The sequence below is a fragment of the Protopterus annectens genome, chromosome 1.part1 (genome assembly GCF_019279795.1).
Source record: "Protopterus annectens isolate FY-2018-M chromosome 1.part1, PAN1.0, whole genome shotgun sequence".
In the NCBI taxonomy this organism is placed as follows: domain Eukaryota; kingdom Metazoa; phylum Chordata; order Ceratodontiformes; family Protopteridae; genus Protopterus; species Protopterus annectens.
Window position 1 is genome coordinate 1829169247 of NC_056726.1, and position 21844 is coordinate 1829191090.

The window sequence follows — 21844 nt, forward strand, 5'->3', positions numbered from 1 at the left end:
GCTGGTCGAATTACTATGGATTCATCCCTATGTATAGACTCTAGGGCTTCTTGTTCAGGCTGACTCAAATTATGAAAGCACTTGCCATAGTTACCTACTTGAAATAAGTGATGTAACTCACCCTCACATATTCTAGCAAACGCTTCAAGTATAGGGTGATTCACAGGTATATAATTACTTAACCTCTTAAAGTCATGATAGGCCGCCATCTCACTATTAGGAAATATCAATCTAAGCATCTAAGCATCACATTTCTAATGAATACTTTTAAATCAATCAATGTTTGTGAAATATCAGCAGTTCGTGCAGGAATGAAAGACAGTCCCTTATTAAGGACCAATACCTCAGTCTTGTTTAATGTTCTATTTGACAAGTTCAAAACTAGTGATTCTTGGAGTCCCACACCTTTTTGATGGTCAGATAATTCACCGGCTCAAATGGTTGCTTCCTCTTCATCCGGCCTTGACTCCTCGACCAATAGGGTTCTTGACCTTGTTCTATTCGGATGGGAAAAGGTGGTTTAGGGAACCCCTGTGGTTGTACCGTTGAATTCTGTTTCTTCCTTACAACCAGCAGTTCCCCTTGTGTTGCAGTCATCACTTCTGTCATTAATGGCGATGCAACTTGACTCCTAGTTGCATCATTTACTTGTGACTGATCCATTTCAATGGTCCCCCTTACATCATCAATCTCACCAGTTCTTTCCCTGGATGGGTTATTCATCGGGGGGATAACTTTATCTGCAGACTCGTTGTCTCATTCAATCCTTGTCTCAGTTCTAGGCCACGAAAACACATGGACTCCTCTAAAGTCTGTAATGTCTCCATCCAATCTCTTCTTCTTGAGACCAGTTAGGTGTTTTTCTTACATAGATATACTGTCAGCTATACCATCCACTGCTTTATCCCCTACTAACACAGGAAACGACTGGTACAATGATTCCTGCAATTTCTGCACCTCATGGACCAATCTTTCTTTTTCTGATTTGAAGAAGTCAGTCATTAGTCTCATATATCTGAAACCTGTCTCTAAATTAAGATTCTGCCAACTAGCTAGTAGTCCGGGGTATTGAGTTCCATATGTTGGCATCTTAAAAACTCTTAAACCCCTTGGAACCACTCGCATCTGGAGACAGGCTTCAAAATGGAACCTCTGTATTTGTAGTCTTTTCAATTTATGGAGACAGTCTTCTAAATTGTTCAATCCCCCTCTCAAAGTCACTCTGTCATAAGTGCGTTCATCAGTCTCATTATCATTACTCATTGACATATCAAGACCCAATAATGGATTATTACCATCCACTAACATATGCTCAAGTCCACTGTGCTTACGCACATCTCCTTGTCCAGGTGGAATCGTTCCATATTCCAAATGGGATGTTCCTCTTCCTACCACCATGCTCTCGCTGGCTTCCAGCAAAAGTATCCAGCAACACACAAAGATAAGCCCACGGGTAAATGAATTGATGTAAAAATAGAAATAAAACAACAACTCAAAAACATAATGGCAAAACAAAGCACAACAAGCATATAACAATCAACCAAAATGCGATTTATTTCAGCAAGTGCTTTCACACACTGATGTGGCTTCTTCAGACCATCAATTATCAAAAAACACATTGCAAACCTCAATTATACATAGACTTTCAAATTAAAACATCCAATAAGAACATTTACTCAAAGATCATCATAATTAGTTGCCTCCTTACTTAACACACACCTCTGTGATGACATCATTACATAACATATTTCTAAAGCAACAGCAAACAGCTATACACATACCATGATTACACGTTAATATAAACATTATTTTATATCTATTAGCAGATGAGAGAATAAGAAAGGTGGTGGGATCGACTCCAAGTTACTGTTATAAGAACTGTCATTCTATGAAGAGAATGCTATGTTATCCAGTCAAACAAAAGAATAGTGGGTTGGGGACTATAGGCACTCATCCATGTGGGAAATGCAGGTTTTGGGAACATACTGATAAAGATTCTCATGAATATGCACATCCGGATACAGGCAAGACTTATAGGTTTAATGTTAGGGCTGATTGTGGTACTAAACATGTAGTTTATTTAGCCTAATGCCTTTTCTGTCAACAATTCTATGTAGGGAAGACGGACCGTTTACTTAGGGAACAGATCAGAGAGCACCTATATAGTGTGAGAAATAGGAATATGAGCAATGCCATAGCCAAATATGTTCTTAACACTATGCTAGCGCATAATTTTAAATTTAGAGTCATTGAGGTTATTAGGGGAAACAGTGAGGCTGGGCAATGTGGAAAATAAGACAGAAGGAGCTGCGCTCCAGTGGATACTAAGGCTGAGGGCCGATAAGCGAGCTGGGTTCAATGAAGTAGTATCCATTAAACCTGTACTTAAAGCCAGGGGGTGCCTAGATGATTTTAGGATTATAATAGTTAGTGTTTTAAGTTAATAAGAGAATGTTTATATTAACGTGTCATCATGGTATGTGTATAGCTGTTTGCTGTTGCTTTAAAAATATGTTATGTGATGATGTCATCATGGAGGTGTGTGTTAAGTAAGAAGGCAACTGAATATGATGACCTGTGGGTAAATGTTCTCATTGGATGTTTTAATTTGAAATTCTATGTATAATTGAGGTACAAAATGTGTTTTTTGATAATTGATGGTCTGAAGAAGCCACATCAGTGTGGTGAAAGAGCTTGCCTAAATAAATTGCATTTTGGCTGATTTTTATATGCTTGTTGTGCTTCATTTAGTTGTTACATTTTTGAGTTGTTTGTTTCAATGAAAGAAATAGATTACAGAAAATAAATAATACCCAAAATGTTTGATAAAACAGATGAACACAGTACTCAAGACTAATAAAAGAAATTCATGTGATATTACAGAAGTAAATAGGATATATTACTGTGCAGCTAAATTAATAACAAATAAACCACAAAACTATAGATCAAAATGAGAAAGAAAGGGAAGAAATACAATGCTATCATGGAAGCATCAAAAAGAGAAAACTATAAAACTATTAAGACAAGAAGCATCACTGTTATAAGAGTAGAGAAGAGCAAAGAGCTCAACAAAACTACTTAGAAAGGCAGACATGGTAAAAGAAACATACTGTATCAGAACAAACCAGGATCTATCATGCACTATTATAAATAATAAACTAAAGATATCAGCACAGGGAGAAAAACTCAGAAGATATGCAGATAAATATAAAGGAAAAGTACAAAATAAGCAATTCCATGATGATCCAAAATCGTTTTGTACAGACCACTGGGAAACAAAACACAGTTAACAGAAATGCCACCAAAAAAAGAAGAAACAGACACATTTTTGAGAAATATTTATGAAGACCCAGTTGCACATAACAATAATGCTGAAAGGATAAAAAATTTAAAAGAAACGGTAAGGAGGTCAAATATACAGGATATGAAATGGTATGAAGTAATGGTCAGAGAAATTCAAACAAAATTAAGAAAAGCTCCTAACTGGTAAACCCCAGGCCCAGATGCAGTACCTAACTTATGGCTAAAAGTATAAACATTGTTACACAAACACTTGGCTCTGAGTAAATATTACTTAATCCGCATTCCAAACAGACACCGACCTGGTTACAGGAAAAATGATACTCATCCTTAATAGCAAATCTGTGAGCCATCCTAAAGACTGTAAACCAATAAATTGCCTGCTGACAATGTACAAACTATATACTGGAATTGATCCAGACAGAGATTATAGTCTTTTAGAAAAAAACTCAATCATGACAATAGAACAAAAGGGTAACAAATGAAAGTCATATGTAACAAAGGACTATTTGTTACTAAATAAAGTCAAAATAGAGAATTGGGAAAAGGGGAACAATCTAAGTATGACATGGATGGATTACAAAAAAGCATTTGACAGCATCATACATTCATGGATAAAGGAGTGCTTACAGATGTATATGATCTATCCTAGATTGATCAATTACATTACAGTGACTATGAAACAGTGGCAAAAGACTTTCCAGTTAAGCCATAGCAGATGCCAAATTATTACCCCAGGGATAAAACTTAAAAGAGGAATATTCCAGGGTGATTCTTTGTCACTGGTGCTTTGTCTTGCCCTTAAACCATTAAGCTTATAACTGAAGAGAGCAGGTCATGCTTACAATTTGGCTCCCAGAAGACAACTTGCTTCTCATCTACTTTTTGTGGATATAAAATATATAGCTCATCAGATGAGGAGTTGAAAGCACATCTACAAGTGGTTAAAACTTTCTCAGATGATATAAAAATGGCATTTAATCCTGATAGATGTGTAAAATGAACATATAAAGCAGGAACGTTTAGTACCAAGAAAATATCCATCTGGGGCAGAAATGTGAAATAATGGAAACTGACCAGGAGTAAGTGTATAAATATTCATGAATTGATAAAACATGAACAAATACTGATAAAACCCAGTAAGAAATACTTCAGAAGACTAAAGTTAATATTAATATTGAAAACAGCAGTGATATCTAAATATAAAGACCAAACTATTAACCAGTTTTCTCTTCCTACTGTATCTTACTGTTTTGGTATGATTGACTAGCCCCAAAAGGTATTGGATCAGTTGGACCGGAAAACAATAAAAATGTTCCACACTTAACAAATGATGTATAAAAATCACTGTATACCAAGATTCAATATTCCTTGCTCTGAAGAAGGCATGGGCTTACATGAAATTAATTATACGTATAGATCTGCAGCTGTGGGACTGCATACATATCTGTTGGCCTCATCAGATCCAAACATAATGAAAGTTTTAAAACCTGAGGACAAAGGGTCCAAGATAATATGTCTGCTTAGTTTAGCAGAAGCATTCCGGTGTCAAGTGGGAATGGAAATCATACCAGAAGTAGACAAAAATCAGGCAGCAAATGAATTTGCCAAAAAAAACAAAATAAAGTATATGAGAAGGAGGATCAGGTGAGAAGGAAAGAAATGCGTAAAAGCCAGAAATATAGTGGCAAGTATAGCGATCTCCTGGAACAACCTCAATGTTGATAAGGGTTTAAAGCAGGAATGTTTAAGGAGAAGTCGGTTGAAGCCAAAGCATGAAAGGTTAATAATGGCAGCCTAGGAGAGTAGACTATGTTCATGCTGGTTTATAAAGTCCATTGAACATGTGAAAAACAAACAAATGTAGGTAATGTAAAAATTAATTGGAAACAGTCACATACATTCTTGTTGGGTGTGATGCAATAATGCAGCAAGACAGCTAGCTTGGTGATCATACAAATGCTACAATATAAAAGTAGCTAAGAAGCATTTGAAATAATGAACCACAAAGTCACAAAGTATTAGAGAATGATGAAGTATACATCACATGGGATTACCCATTACCACCAGTACAAAACTAGATGTGAAAAAAACAAGTATAGTAGTCCATGAAAAAAGGTAAAAAATGCATTTTATTTATTTTATTTTTTTATTTAGCATTTGTTAACTGGGAAACAGGGATAGAGGCCATTTTCAGTGGAGGCCCAGGTAGAAACGCTCCAGATGCGTTGATCATTGAAATTGCTACACCTAGTGATTACAGTGTCTTATATACACCAAGAAACACACAAAGTCATAAATTATCAGGATTTGCAAGCTGAAATGAGAGCAATGTGGAATAAAGATACCCAGACAGATTTATCAGTAGTAGCAGCAATGGGTATAATAAAAAAGAATCTATAGTCCTACCTGTATATGGTACTAATACATGTAACTTAGTATGAATTGAAGAAGGAGTCAATTCTGGGCACATTGCAGGTGCTGCAAAGAGCACTTTGGACTAACATCAAAAACTGAAACAATACTAACTTCATGAACTTTAATTATATCCTGACATAGGAATGGGTTCCATTCCCTTCAAGGAATTATAAACCCAAGACATTTGGAGAAATTTAACAGGGATAATGTATGGAATGAAAAATGGGTGTCTAGGATATTACTTACGGTGCACTATAAGTCAGTAGTAAGATACTGGGGACCCATACTTAAAAAGAAACTATAAAGAGCTGCACTTGATTTAGAGGGAATGCTTATATTATGAAAATTAAAAAAGTAAGCATAAATAAATGTCTTGATGATAAGTTTAAAGACAGAATCTACATATGTGCTGCTAATGCATGTTGAAAATTTCCAGAATACATCATCATACAGTACCTTTTTTGAATGTTAAGTACTGCTCATGAATGTCTCAAGCTTTTATCAATAAAAGAGATCGTATTTTCAGATCTGTTAGATAAGTGAGCTGTGTCTGTCACCACTTTATTTAAATGCACTTGTTTGGAGGCAATATGTTTATAAACATAAGAGATATGTGCTTACTCATAACATAATATCTGCTGCTCTTTGAGACAGCCCTTTGCAGTGGATGGAAGACGAGTACATCCTTATGTCCTCTCATGTATCTCTCCTTAAAATTTCAAGCTCCCATACCAGGGTGCAGATTATTCCTTAGACCTGCAAATGACATCTGTTCACCAGTTTAGAGGTTATGCATTTTGCTGGGGGTCAGCTGTCTTGACCACAACTAGAACAAGGAGTGCATCTGCAACAAAAAAAAATAGCTTACAAGGTTTTAGAATTATAAATTTGAGGTGAAGTCCATGTTGCCATGATGCAACAGATGGATGATTCCATAAGTGATTCAGAAGAGGAGTAATCCATTGATAACCTGATTACCTACATCTATAGTCATACTCACCTTAACTTACATCCTCACCTTTCAGATCTTCCTTTATCCTCATTTTAAACACTAAAATGTCATCTACCTATGCCTATCTATCTATGCCTTACTATATCCTCATGACTTTTTATCAAGTAATAAAACAACTACACACCTCCCTGCACTGTTGTGCTAGCTGATACTCCTTCAGAACCTTGCAAATATGTCCATATGACAGTTCTCATCTCTATTTTAATCTCTAAATGTACAATGCATCAATAAATGTATGATTACTTAGATAGTATGTATCTTTAAACTTTAATAATCTGTAATAATTGCATGTTATATGCTTCCTTTTCGGTCTTGTATAATATATCACTCCACTGAAAGTGGGCGGTTGTGGCCTAGTGGGCTTTCCCAGTAAACAAACGTCAATAAATAAATAAATAATAAATAATGCACCCAGTACAGAAATCACTACTGAAGATTACCCGATATGCTCAGTATTTACATATCTCATACTTTACTTTGATGGGGATTCTTCAGTGGGTGTAATACTTGGGTAAAATCAGAACCGTACCCCTCCCCAAAAAAAGGACATCAAAAATGTTGGAAGGCGCCTTGAAGAGAGAAGGTAAAGAACTTCATGACATATACCATTCCCAGACAGCCCACCAAAAGTATGATCCTTTTCTGGAGTAGAGCCAAGCTGCAGTAATTTTTAAAATATACAGAGATGCTCCGGTAGCTGAAGTACAAATGTCTGCCATGTTGGCAGTCTTCCAGTATACAACAGAAGCAGCTCCTCATGGTAGAATAATGATGGATAATCCTGTCACCACAGTTGTCAAGATTTGGCCTTCTACTGACACATAATGATGTGTACAACAATATGCTTTAATATAGTATGTTTGGCAACTGCACAAACCTTTCTAGCTTATGAAAAGGGACTAAGTAACATAGGCCCACAACTGTACTAAAGATCCAATGTATAAAAACTACTGTCTTCTCTGTTTGCATCATGCAGAAAGAAAACAAGGAGAGAAACTTTGTAAATCGCTGAAGCCACCTTGAGAGAAGTGAGTTGGAAACAGACCTGGTTTTCAAGGAAGGTGAGGAAAGGCTGTTGACTCAGTCGAGCCGACAACTTTCACATCCATGAGATCACACTGATGGCCACAAGCAAGAGCATCTTCTGGGATCCGCACTTTGGGTTCACTAAACCAGCTTGCCTTCAGATATGAACCCATGTTGATCACAAAATTGATTTCCCAGTGTGTACTTGGATTCATTACCAAAGGCTAATGATATGGATGAAGGACTGTCTTCAGAAATTGTTGGACCAGTCTATGCTGTACCAGAGATCTGTCTTCCTTTGTGTGATGATTGTAAAAATGAGGCTCAGTTCAAAAAGATACTTGAAATAAGAAAACAAAGCTGAAGATATGCAGAGTGTGAAACAGGATATCCCTTGGCCTAACCACTGAGACATTTCCTTTTAATGTCATGAAGGTGGCCCAGGTGGAAGGTTTTGTGTCATCCTTGAATGTCTTTGAGATCTCACTGGGAAGATTTCATGGCTGAATAGAAATTAATGCAACTGTCATGTAGTCTGGTAGTCTTCTTGGAACAAAATTGGTACCCTCAGAACTAGAACCATTGATGTGTCTTTAAAGAGTAAGATTCAAAGAACTAGAAACCAGGTTGTTGCCCATCAAATGGTGATAGAAAGGAGTCATGGTCCTCTTGTATGAAATTAGGCTAACAAGTGAGAAAAGATGGGAAATGTGGAAATGCACAAAGAAGCCTTTCCCAAGTCCATCATAACATACACAAACAGACACACACATATATAATTATATATATATATATATATATATATATATATATATAGAGAGAGAGAGAAAGAGAGAGAGAAAGCTACACACACACACACACACACACACACACACACACACACACAAACACACACACTCACAAACATCTATCTCTCTATCTAGCTATCAATTTATCTATCTATATCAAGAAATTAAACAATCACTTATGTTACTATTAATTGTTTAATTTCTTGATATAGATAGATAAAAAGATAGCTAGATAGAGAGATAGATATAAACAATCACTTATGTTACTATTAATGACTTCCGCGGTGGTGCAGCGGTAGCATTGTTGCCTCACAGCAAGAGGTTCTCCCGTTCTATTCTCAACTGGAGTGCGGGGAGTGCCTTCTGTGTGGAGTCTGCATGTCCTCCCCGCGGTTGGGTGGGCATTCGAAAGACATGTGTAAATGGGCGTACCTTTGTTGAAGGTTGAACTGGCACCTCGGCGTTCATAAAAATATACTGCCAATCATTAGTGGACTGGAGTTCCACTGTGGCGACCCCTAACCGGGAAAAGCCAAAAGACAGCAACAAAAACTTATGTTACTATTAATCAGGTCAGTTATTGCTGTGTCAGTACTGCTATACTCTTTATAAACAATGTTCTTAATAACTTTCTCATATACTTTAGAATTATCTAGAAACTGTTCCTTAGTACCATTTATGTATTCTTTTGTTTCTATAATGAACAGAACACCACCTTTGTCTATCTTCATAAATATGAACCTTTTCTTATCACACACTTCCTTTAACAGCAACCTCCTAGTAACAGACAAATTATAACTTTAGCTTTGATGTTTTTTATAACATAATGAAAACTTCTAAATCAAAGGCATTTTCAAAACAAATATATATATTAATGGTAGAATTAAGGAATGACAAAAATACGAAGGGCATATACCTTTTACTTGCCTTACAGTACTCTACACACTGCCAGTACTTCACTTCAGAGAAATTTGATTAGGTGAAATGAGTTTTCAGTAATTTGAGCTTTCAGTGATTAGGTCAGGGAGAATTGAAATTCAGTGAATGGATTTTCCAATGAAACAAAGTAGACCCATATATATATATATATATATATATATATATATATATATATATATATATATATATCTGGGTCTATTTCTGTTTATCGAAAAATCACTTTTTCGAAAAACAGAAAATCAAATCCACTTTAGCAAAAGTGCACTTAAATGAAAGAGCACTTTCACAAAAAACAATTCACCAAAGCACAGTACAGTGAGGATAAGGAAATATATCATTTTCCACACTGTAGTGCGATATGGAGTTAGTATATTTAAGTAGCGGGGGCAGTCCCCCACATGGGGGGTACAGGGGTGCTTGCCCCCCTGCAAAAATGTGTTTTAGTGGAGTTTTCTTCCGATTCTGTGAATCAGTTTTCGCGAAAGTGCACTTTCATTTAAGTGCACTTTCACTAAAGTGGGTTCAACTTTCTGTTTTTCCAAAAAGTGATCTTTCGATAAACAGAAGTAGACCTATATATATATATATATATATATATATATATATATATATATATATATATATATATGTATAGGAATAGGCATGTGTCTATTGCTGTAATAAAGTCCTTATATATTGCACAGCTTTAGCATGTATCTGTCCAGACACACTCAACAACTGCAATGCCCTTAGACATACCTTACTAAAAAAATACAATGCCTAAACAACATGTCCTTCATAGACTGAATCAAAGTCCTGACACTATACTCAGTATCTTACAGATTGCTAAGAGATGACCTGTGTCTAGCAGATAAAGTGTCCTCCGATCCAATACTGATGAATTTACTCCACATTAATAAATCAAATGACAGCTGAAATACTCCGTCTAGGGATCTGTACCTCTTCTACAATACCAAAAGAATGGTTGGTAGGGACAGGTATGTCTCGCAGAGGGTACCACTGCTCTGAAACAGACTCCTCATCCACATAAAACAGAGCTCATCCCTGTCTATATTCAAGTGTAACTTGGATCTATGATGGGAATCAGAAAATTTACCCCAAGACTGCACCCTGTACTACTAATGGATAGAGACAGCTCCTAAATGCTTTGTCCCATGCAGGGGTTCTCTCAAATTATCTATGGTATGATCCCAGGTATTCTTATTAGGGGTAATATTTAATTATTGTCCATGGGATCAGTAAGGCCAGTCCTTAACCAAATGGGATAGGTTATTTCAAAAACAAAAAGGGAAACTGGCTAGACTTAAAAATGGCCTGCAAGTGGAGTTAGTCTATTACTTAACTATGCACCTATAAAAGTATTCACTGTCTGTCAGTCTGCAGTACAGAGGATTCTCTGTATCTTCAAAGTTGGTGACAAATAAGGAACAGGAGAAAAGCCCATTTTGTCTTGCAGCTACCTACCTACTTGTTATTCCCCTCATGCTCAGTTATTCTACTGAAATGCAGGTCATACATTTAACTAAACATATTAGGTGAATGTGATGGGAGTCATGGCCCAAGGTTACCACAAGGGCCATTGCAGAGCCTGCATAATATATGATTACTGAATCATGTACCTGGTCAGCCATCGTCCAATACATATTGATATAATGTCCAAGTCCATTGGAAGGATAGGGAAAGCGGAGGGCAAACAACACTCGTGGGAGGTATATATGAGGCCTGTCTTGGTCTTTACTGATGAGCAACCATCCGTGTGGTGGGAGAGAAATAAGAGGTAGTCCCCATAGCCTCTTTTGAAGGCCTACAGTTCTGCCCATGTGACTTGAGCATCTATCTTTTTCAAATGAATCAGATTTCCAGGTAAGTTAAGGGCAAAGTGACCATATCTCATTCCTAAGGATGTTTACTAGGGAGGTGACAATCTTCACTTTATGCTCATCCATATGTAAGGAAGAAACTACTATATCACTGGAAGATGATGCCCTCTCATGTAGTGGACTTGAGACCTCCACAAAAGTGGTAAATATTGAATAAGAGCCAAGTCTGGCCTTAGATCTGGACTTGGGGTCTCTCAACTTTTATGTTTCTTGCACTTGCATGGGATTTTTACATGCCTCCTCAAGGTAAATGGGGGCATGTATGAAGATTTCAAGCTTCAGTGCTCTCATGGCACAGATTTGAAGCCCTGGCATTTACATTGGTCACTCAGGATTGTATTCTGATCACACAAAAGGCAGCTTTCAAAGTGGTCTTAATTTATCATCTAATAGTCACGTATACAGTACAAATGTTTTACGTTCTTAGCTGTCAAATATGGGAACTAATTAACTCAAAGTATGAAAAATATGAATTATATGATCTTTAACAAAGAAGGAAGATCTCAGAGGCACATGTACCTTAATCGAGTCTATATTAGAAAGTCAAAATTTCATTATTTAAATTGTTCTAACATTGACCCCTATTCAGCGAACGCTGAAAATAGTGAAACGACAGATAACCAAATTTTTTCCTAGGGAAAGAATTTGGTTGTCTGTTTCTATCGTTTTGCTATTTTCAGCGCTGTGGTGGAAAGTTACAGGTCAGGTTCAGGTAAGTGTGCAATTGGGCATGGGTTAGGTGAGTTAGGGTTAGGGCACAAGGGAGGTATGTGTGCGACTGTGTGGATGTGAGGGTTAGGCTGGGTTAGGTGAGTTAGGGCGCGGGTGAGGTGAGTGTGCGATAGTGATGGACCTTAGGGTTAGGATTTGGGTTAAGGTAAGGGGATAGTTAATGGTGTTTGTATAATTTAGTGTAGGGTTAGCTGCAAGATTTTGGGTGTATGTGTGTGGATTGCTGTTTGTTTTGTGTGCTTGTGTTGTGTGTATGTGTTTTGGAACAGCAAATTTTTTCCCTAGGAAAAAATTTGCTGTTCTGAATGTTCGATGTTGTCAGCGTTCACTGAGTAGGGGTCAATGTTAGAACATTCGAAATAATGAAATTTCGATGTTTTAATATAGAACCCCTTAATCTTGGTGCAGTGATGCCTTGCATGGATTAAAGAAGGGGGTATGAATCCAAGATTTTAAGAAGATGAACATGAGGCATAACAAAAATGGTGGACCCATGTGTTTTACCTCACAGGACTCCTAATTATAATATCAGATATGTGAATAGCATTAGCAAAGTCCACTCTTTGGCAACATTGGGTGGTTAGTTCACTCTAATGTGTTCCTTCATTTCATCCAAGTTGTGTTTTCTGACTCATGTTTTACTCTAGGGTTGCTGCTTCACCAGCATGCAAAGGGTGCATACTGTTCATATTTATCTTAATTTGAAATTATTACTTGTTATTAAATACAGTGTTCACTAGCTGTCTTCCTGTTTGCATTGCTTACTTATGAGGCCATAAAGCTCCTTGGAGTCAAACTAGCTGCAAGATTTCACTGCACTCCCTTCCCTTTATATTTGATTGCTACTAATATGAGTCTTCCTAAGGGCTCATAGTTAGAAGCAGTATGGGAAACAGTTTTATCTGTGGTGACATCAGTTATGCAGAGTTTGCTGACAAATGCATAAGGAAGACTCTGTGTAACAATTTTTGAAATACTGTTTAATTTAATCAGGCTTTTGATGTGCATTGCAATGTAATTATGTATTCTGAATATTATTGTGCAGTTGTATGTTATTAATTCATAGTGAATGAGTTTACAGCTGTTTGTTTTGCTTCTTTTGGTAGCCAAATAAGTGGAACCAGCCGGATAAAAACAAACCAAAATTACTCAAATAAATCCTAATGAAATGAACAGTCCAGTGACAACAGCTGTACTTGTGATTCAGAACCAGAGAACAAAGCCACTCAGTGTAGGAAAAACAGTTTAATAAATCTGTTGTTCTCTGTTTTTGAATCACGAGTACAGCTGTTTTCATTGCAGTGTTTATTTCAGTACGATTTACTTATGTAGTTCTGATTTTATGGTAGACAATTTCGCAAGAATCTAGCAGTTAGAGCAGAGGATTGTGACTATGATCTGTTAATGAGCTGTTTCTGTAGTCCAGAGTTTGGTTCCCTCAGCTTTTATTTGTCTGCTGTGTGAGTCGGAGCAAGTCAATTAACCAGCATGCGCTGGGGTAATTGGAAAAAAAAATGGACCAGGCTCCTCAGTTTCCTGGACTACATGCCTAGTAACTATCTATCTATGAATAGGATTATTTCTTCTGCTTGTTTTTGATAGCTATTTTTTTTTCTTTTAATATTATTTTAATGACTGCATGTGAAACTAAAACAATGTGCAGCAACTGGATTAACTCTGATATGACAGTAAAATGGTTTGAAAGCACTCTTTTCCCATGCTTACTTCACCAACGGTATTACTGTTCTATTTCACTAAGGTTCATAGCTGCCTGTGGACTGTTACAAAAGACTTCCACTGGAGCTTATGGGTAGATCGATATATGCAATATTTTTTGAAAGTGGGGTTAGAAGATGCTTGAAAGAATCATTATTTAGAATATGGATATTCCAGTGTAAAGCAGCCCTGTGGATGCTGGCCAATTAATTGTTCTTCACTGTTGAGTAAAATAATGCAAATATTCATTCAGCAACCACTAGCAGAGGGATGCAAACTCTGAAGACAGACTGCAGCATTTCAATATACCTATTTTGCCCAAAACCTTACTTCTTGAAGACATTCTTGAACAAGGGTTATGTCTTATATCTTACATGTCATGCCTGTCCTGCTTTTGTTATATTCCCTCATCATGTAAGATCATTCCGATGACTCAGAACAGCTCTGTACCTCACATTTACAACTCACTTGAAACAATGCTTCTTCATATTAGCCTTGACAGCTATTTTTAACATGACCTAGGACTGTGGATATTAAAACAAGGGTTCAAGAGTTATATAAAAGTTTAACAAAAGTAGACCTAGTACTTAGCTGTGAGGTATAGTTTTTATCCTTGACTGTTTTGGTCTGGTGCTAAAAATTTGCAGAACGTATAATGACATCAGCAAACAATCCAGAAAAAGAAATGTTTTCAAAAAGAATATGTCTGATGAAATCAAGATGTATCCTCGTGTGCCAATAACATTCTTGAACATCAGGCATTTTTAGGCTTTCATTTCCAGTTATGACATACTAGTGTCAGATGAGATTTCTCAAGGGTGGCCAGTAGTATTATTGTATTAAGTAGCTTATTTTGACTCACACAGTATTCTGGCCAATAGGATATAACTAATTTTACTGTGGAGCTTTTCTCCACGGGCCTCCGCTGAAAATGGACCCACGTCCAGTCGGACACTCCCGGTCAACAAATCTAAATAAATAAATAAATAAATAAATAGCAGCTTATAACATTAACCCAGTAAGCTGTACTGCAGGTCACTATACTGTCATCAATTTCCCTGCAACAGACAGAGTATTATTATATTTTATTCATTTGTTAACCGGGTGTGGCCATTGGCCATTTATCCCTTTTCTTATTATATTTTATTCATTTGTTAACCGGGTATGGCCATTGGCCATTTATCCCTTTTCAGGGATGACCTAGGAGCACTGTCTGCTTAAGTGACTTGCTCAAACTCATACAGTTATCGTACAAAGTTAGAAGGAGTCAAACCCTATCTTCTTGGACTACATGAAACAGCTGGTTAACAGCTCAGAGCTTTACTCTTCCATATTCAATAGTTTGGATGGAAACCATGCAGCCCAGACTTTTCACAGTTAAAATAGAAAACTGTCATCTGAATCATAGTAAAGAATCCAAATTTATAAAAATGGATAACTACAACAGTTTCTGAGTGCAGCAAACTATCTAATGCAAAAAGCTATGTTCAGTGTCTTAATAGTTGGAAGAAAAGCAACATCATAGGACAGTGTGTGTTTTTATTAATGTGTTACAAAGAATCACTGAAGCTATGCATAGCCAGATTTTTATGTGTCATATCACATAAGTTAAAAAAGTAAATTCCATGTACAGCTTTCTTGACCCAATAACAAACATTGCCTGTACCCCAATGATACTGTGGATAGCTATAAAACTGATATTTCACTGACTGATATATATCCTAAGTCTAACATGTCTCATCTTTTTCTTCTCAGATGCAGGCAGCTGGAAAGTTGGAGTATAAGCCAAAGGACCGCCTGGGAAATAAACTTGCACTAGTTTTAGCTCTAATGGGAATAAGTCTGTCATATTACAGTGCCCGAAAGATGGCTGACAAAGGCAGTACAACCCCAAGTCAATAAAATGGGCAGAAAGAAAAGAAGTACAATACTTTAGGTATTTACACATATATCCGGCTATGTGTGGAAAGACAAAGGGTGGTTCTGGCATAAAGAGGTGTTTTTGAGACGTTACAGTATCTTCTGTTCCATATTCAACTGCTGTATCTACAAGTTGGACAATCCATTGTTTCAGTGACTTATTGGACAACACCACAATGTCATTGTGTGATCTTCCTTCATAAAATGATAATCCAGATGGTGCTGGTATTGTTAATAAGTAAAAAGTACAAAAGAAGTGGCAAATGTAATAATTTTAATTTACTGTACTGAAAAAACATAGCATATACATGTAAATATTGATATGGAAGCCTAGATATGTGGCTACAGTACTGATGGCAGATATGTTTACCAGTCTGATCTTTCAAGTTATTTCACAGTTATTACAAGCCACAATAATCTGCCTTATAATGATAGCATTTTTTCCTCTTATATAATGTCTTCCATAATAGTATTTCCTCTTAACCTATTGTCCCCACCCAAGGAAACCAGTGACTTGTCCAGTCTCTCTTTCAGTTTGTAGTACTTTAAATCATTGGAAATCACTCCTTCTTTAAATATGTGTGTATGGATCACCATTATGTAGCCACTCCCTACCAGTTTTATTGTATTTCTTTCTATTTGTTTGACTTTACCAACTAGAATTATTTATTATCCACAACATTGCCAATGCTAGTACTGACATGCCATATACTTATATCTTCTTGTAGGTGTTTTATATGTTCACATTTTCATGTTAGTAATAAAAAGAGTTCAAGACATTACATGCAAAATTTTCTGTGATGACTTACATATATTTTAAAATGTTAAACAAACCAAGCTGCTTAGAAACTATGTCTCTGATTTATCAGGTTTTTCCTAAACAGATGAAATATTCCTGCTCAAACTGAGTGTGCAATAAACTTTGTGAGCTGCTTTGTATGTTAAAATAGTATAGTTTTTTCTACATTTTTCTTGCAGTTAAAACATGACAAAGTAATTAATTATTGACATTATGGCAAAGTAACTAGTGACTGGCATACAGAATGTTTAAGTATAAGATTGTGCATGCATTGTATTGAAGTGTCGAACATGTCAGCATATTCAAATATGTTTTTATTTTATCAAATCAGAATCTGTACTATGATCAGAGATATTTTATTCTATGGATTTAAATGTGCTATTTTTTTGTTTCATGAAATGTGCAATATTGTGTTCATTTAAGGGAATTACAGAGATGAACATTTTAGATCAGTAACTATTATGTGGAGAATATAAATCAAAGAACATAACCAATGAGTTTTTGGAACTTATTTTCATATTGCTATTTAGAATTAATGTCCAAAATATGTGTATTGTATTTTGCAGTCCACAAAATCAGCATTTTTACATGACCCAGAATTTTTGCTGTGTCCAGTCAAAAAGCATCCCCTTGATTAGGGCAGTAACACTTTAGATTGTGTGTTTTCCTGTTACACTAGAAAACCTTGGCTTCACATGCAAGATCTAGAATCTCTTGTTAACACTAAGAGCATCATTGTGGTGGTTAGTTTGCCCATTAAAACAGGGCATATTCCACAATCACCCAAGCCTTATCTATCATGAAGGGGTATTGTTATCAAGGCTAAACAGTATTTTCCTTTCTCCTCAAGGAAATGGTGGTCATTTCAAGCCCCATGGCAGAACATAGAACTCTTAAATAGATAGAAATTTTAAACATTAAAGCATTGAAACAAGATGCAATTTACATTGAACTAGTCCTTTTGTTGGAACAAACAAAATCATGTTAGACAGCAGCTGCCACTAATCTACTGCCTATGACTGGCTTTAGCATGCACTGACATTTTATTAGCAATTTTATTGGTAACTGCATTTTTGAAAACTTTGAAATAAATTGTTACCTGTAATCCGCAAAAACAGAAACCATTTTGCTATGTAAACAAACAGTGTAATGAGTGATGAATAAACTAATATCTTTGCAGGGGAGATATACAGGAAGGTAAACCATATTTTTGGAAACATGAGCTCATTATCAAAATACACTCCTTCTACTCTCAATTCAGCAAAACAAACAAAATAAATGCTGATTCATTAAACACAATACCAATGTGAGGTGCAAGTGCATCTTAAGGGCTACACTCAACACTGCAGAATTAGTTGTAGGTGACATCACCTATACTCAGCCACCCAGTTCTTCCCCCAAAAAATACCCACTACCACTCCACTGCTAATTCTCACCAAAGAACAGGTTGCCGCTGCACTCTCTAAAGCTAAAAACATACCTTCATTGGGACCTGACGCTATATCAGGTTGCCTCTTAAACAGCTTAAATTAGAACTTATCAGGCCTATTAGGATCTCTAGTTAACCATAGCCTCGGACTGGCTTTGTCCCTCATCATCAAGGAGGACCATCTATTGACCTAAGAAATTACAAACCAATAAGTTTAACTAGTCTTATATGTAAGGTCATGGACAGAATAATCATGGACCTGATAAATAATGACATAGAAAACCTCCAAACACTGGACCCAACCCAATATGGCTTTGTCAGGGCAGGTCATGCCTCCTGAATTTGGTGGATTTCTTAGAGAAAGTCACTACTAAGGCCATGGATGAGGGTAAAACAGTACATACTGCCTACCTCGACCTGGCCAAGGCTTTTGACACAATTCCCTATTCAGGTATTATAAATAAACTCACACAACTGGGTATAAATCCTTATCTCACCAGATGGATAGCCAATTAGCTCATGGAAAGGACACAGATCCAGCAAGAGGCCAGTTACTAGTGGAGTGTCACAGGGCTCAGTACTGGGACCACTCCTGTCTGGAATATACTTCTCTGAAGTCAAGGCAAATGTAGAAAGTTTCCAAATTACAACGTTTGTCAAAGACTTCACGCTGGGGGCAATCAATGAATCCCCCAATGATGTAGATATCCTTCAGGAGGGTCTAGATCAGACAAGTGATTGCTGCTAGAACCAGGGCCTACAATTAAATGAGAAAAAATGCATGATCATACCCTTTTAGAAGTCAAATACCCCTGCAACTTACAGCATCAATAGCACATCCCTAAGATCAGATTCAGAGGTGAGAGATCTAGGTACACAGATAGATAGTGGCTGAACTTTGACCTCCATGTGTCCACAGTGCTGAGAAAGTCATTCTATGTGACACAACTTATAAGTAAAAGAATGGCATCTTGATCCAAAGAAATTATAGTCCCACTGTACTCATCCCTCATTTAACCAATAATAGAGTACAATGTGCCACTTGGCATGTACTTGACTTAGCACTTACAGCAGCTGGAGCAACCTCAGAGGTTCCTCACAAAGAAAATACAGGGTGTAAACAACATGTCCTGTGTGGATAAACGAAAACCTTATCCCTTTACTCTGTCGTTTACCAACTATTAAGTGGTGACCTATGCCTGACCTACAAGGCACTCACAAATTCAGCACTGATGAAGCTGCTACATATCCATAAGTCAAACAGCATGAGGGTCACCCGATCTAAGAATCTAAGCTTAGCAACTCAAACAAAACGTGCTGGAGAGACAGATATATGTCTCAGACATTGCCCCTTCTTTGGAATATTCTTCCTATTCATGTTAAGCAGATTCCTTCCATGGCCCTCTTCAAATGCATTTTGGATCAATAGATGAGGAATCGCAAATTCACACTTAAGGGGTAGCAGCTATGTCCTTTACGAACAGGAAAAATCTATAGGATACTCAAGGCATAGGCACAAATCCATGCCATCCCCTTGCCCCTAGGGGCCATGCATTAGGTAAATCGGGTTATATTGGCTAGGTTTGTAAGGGCTGTTAGCCTAGTAATCTCCTATGAATATATGAACCTTATGAACATTTCAACCAAACGATGACACTCAGGAATACAGCACCTTCCTAGATGCTGCATGGCAGTGTCAGCAAACTAATCACCTGGCGTGGGAATAGAACCCACAGCCTTCTGGTTTCAAGCATCAAAGATGAGTGTGTTACCTGTTGCACCACTGGCACTGATAAAGTTTGTCCATTTTCTTACATAATCCCTAAGATGCAATGCCAAGCTACCTGCTTCATACTGCTGTTTATTGTATTTTTTACTGTACAACTACCACAGGAAAGTTTATTCCATACTTCTTCCACCCCCACAGTTAAAAAAAAATCCTTACATTTCCACATTTCCATGTCATCTTTTTCTGTTTCATAAACTCTGTGATTTAAAGTGATGACAGCATATTGTGGTTCAAAGTATCAAAGGACTTCAAAAGGTATGTTGGATGGCAAAGTTGATAATCTGAAAGTTCAATGTTGATTGTTTTACAATAAGCTCTTCATCTGCATTAAGCATTTGTGACCACCTTGTATGTGTTGGCAAGTTTGTAGGTTTCAAGAGAATAAAGGAATAAGCAACAACACTTCCATGCAAAATGCCATCTCTGCAAACCTGGCCTTAGAAGCAGTGCCTCAATTTTTTTAAACATTCCCAATAATATTCATTTTGGTCTCAGGCCTTCAACTGATCTTCTGTATGTCAACATTTGTTATTTCTCAACAGATTTTTTCACTGATGTATGTGCTACATCTTTCTAGTACACTTTTTGGCAAGGTGTGCATGACTCTGATAATATTCATGAAATCTAGTGGACGCATGCATCCAAGAAAATATCTTACACCCATTTCTTATTTTTCTTTTACCTTTTTGAACCCTGATATACCTGAATTGTTGCCATCATCCGCACATGTATTCAGTTAATCTTCATATCATAATATCAAGAATCAGGTTACATGAAAGTACTATACCTCACTGTACACTTAAAATGCTCTTTTTCTTAAGCTGTTTTTATATACAAACAACTACTATTAGTCTATAAGGACAGGTAGCTTCTACAGAGCTGACTCATTCATGCTAATTGAATGGCGTATTATTATTTGTTTATGTACAAACAGCAGTAAACATTTTAGGCATGCATAATTAATTTTAATAAGTAATCAAACTGATGTCACTAATCTCTTAAACTCCTAAGCTGTCTTCATAACCAGAACACTCCACAGGTCCATGGGTTGTTACTAAGCTTGCAGTCCAGGAGAGCATTGGGCAGACAGACCAGTCACTCCAGAGCTCTGGTTGGTTATATGATTTGCTGAATCAGCAAACAGTGGCTGAGGGTAGGAGCTCTAGACCACAGGATGCAGCCTGTTAAAAGCTCAAAGACTTAGTCTTCTGAGGTAGATAACAAATCAAGTTTTACGTTACTTCAGATCTTCGTTTCAGAGTACTGAAGTTAAAGAACTTTTTTCTTGCAAACACTGACACTTATACATGGTACACTCTACATATTACACGTATATGATGTATTCCTTTTTATTAACCTTTACAGGGTGCATATACCTATTCCTTGCAAGCATCTATGGTATGACTACTTCTCTTGCAATACCCCCCAAAAAGTTTCAAATGTTCTTGCATTCACTGATTATGTATGATATGTAATTGTATCACAGAATTTGTGCATATACTTTGCACTTTTTTAAATGTTTTATACTTAATATTTTGTTTTTCATCCACAGATTGAATCATAAAATAGGTCCATAGGGATCCCTGTTGTACTCGGGCTAGCAAATATAAACTGATGTACACCCACACATAAACAATCAAAATGCATTTATATTAGAGGCAATTGTGCCTGCTCCATATGAAGATTGTCAGAAACAAATCAAATACTTAAGATGATGAGCTGCATTCAAAAAGTCTGCAAAGCAGCTAGCCTGCTTTGAGCTGCACAGTCTCTACGTGATCATAAAATGTAATCCAAACTGAGCTGTAGTGAGTAATTATTTGTATATGAATAATTATTTGTACAGTTCTTTACGCTGCACTAAGCTGCTTAATGCATCTCTACCCCCCTGAAGGTGGTATGACCCCTATTAGCTTGAAAGTGTAATGACATGAGGCTAGGGGAATAGCCTTAAAGGGGCATTATCTCATTTCTAAAATTGCATTTCTGCCTTGAACCAAAGCTGAAATAATGTCACTTACTTAGGTAATCACCTCCCTTCTTATGAAATCACTCACGACATTCTAACAATCCCAATTATGCCTTTAAGTTTCTTT

General features: G+C 36.8%; 1 long non-coding RNA gene across 1 annotated transcript in view; it reads left to right on the forward strand.

Annotated features, from left to right (window-relative positions):
• LOC122812576 overlaps positions 1–16658 on the forward strand; it is a 105087-nt gene extending 88429 nt beyond the window's left edge. The window contains exon 4 of the long non-coding RNA XR_006366543.1: positions 15567–16658. This is a non-coding gene — a long non-coding RNA (uncharacterized LOC122812576). The remainder of the gene's footprint in view (positions 1–15566) is intronic.
• Positions 16659–21844: the final 5186 nt, after the last annotated feature.